This window comes from Geospiza fortis, unplaced genomic scaffold (genome assembly GCF_000277835.1).
Source record: "Geospiza fortis unplaced genomic scaffold, GeoFor_1.0 scaffold264, whole genome shotgun sequence".
NCBI lineage: Eukaryota > Metazoa > Chordata > Aves > Passeriformes > Thraupidae > Geospiza > Geospiza fortis.
Window position 1 is genome coordinate 6,236,251 of NW_005054332.1, and position 764 is coordinate 6,237,014.

Consider the following 764-nt stretch of genomic DNA (forward strand, 5'->3'; position numbering starts at 1 on the left):
GTAGGAACCCACGCGGGGCTGCTGCCGCCACCGGCCCTTCGGCAGGGCCGGCGGTGAAGATGCAAAGTTGCTTTTTTATTGTTGTTGTTTTGGGTTTGTTGTTTGTTTCTTTTTTAACTCGCTCTTTCTTCCGCAAGAGTTTTCTGCGCTTGCAGCAGGTAGCCGCTATCAATCCCTGTCTGCCGCTCGCCCCCTCCTGACCCTCCTTTGGCTAGGTGATTTTCCCCGAATATACAGACATTATACACGCACACGCCTAGGTATAGATGCATATATAACCACCCACACACGTATAACACAGAAAAAAACCGGGACAGGCTACCAGTGGGAAGCACCGGCGTAGCTCCGATCACGGAGCAAGCCGAAGGGCAGAGCGGGGCAGGCAGCCCGCACCCTCCCCGTCCGACTGCCCAGCCCTTCTCCTCTCCCCACCCCACGGCTCCTGGTTAGTGCTCCCCGCGGGAGGGTTTCTGTGCTTTACAGCCCCTCCAAATCAACTTTCGAAAGGCTGCTACGGAAAGGCTCCTTCTTCTTTCCCTCTCTAATCTCGCCACAGACTTCGTCTTTTAAGGGCAGAGTACATTTTAATTGAGGCATTTTTTAAAGCTCCAAATGATATTTTATTGCATGCCAGAGGTTTAATGAAAAATACTGACGCATCCAGCTGAGGCGGGGGGTGGAGGGGAACCCCAAACGCATACATATGCAGAGGCACCGAAAATGCCCTGCCTTCCCCTTCCCATGTCATGTCGTGTGTGTCTTCA

General features: G+C 53.1%; 1 protein-coding gene across 5 annotated transcripts in view; it reads right to left on the reverse strand.

Moving 5' to 3' along the window:
- Positions 1–764, reverse strand: part of EPHA7 (EPH receptor A7) — a 165,571-nt gene that overhangs the window by 163,584 nt on the left and 1,223 nt on the right. The gene's annotated exons all lie outside the window — the stretch shown is intronic.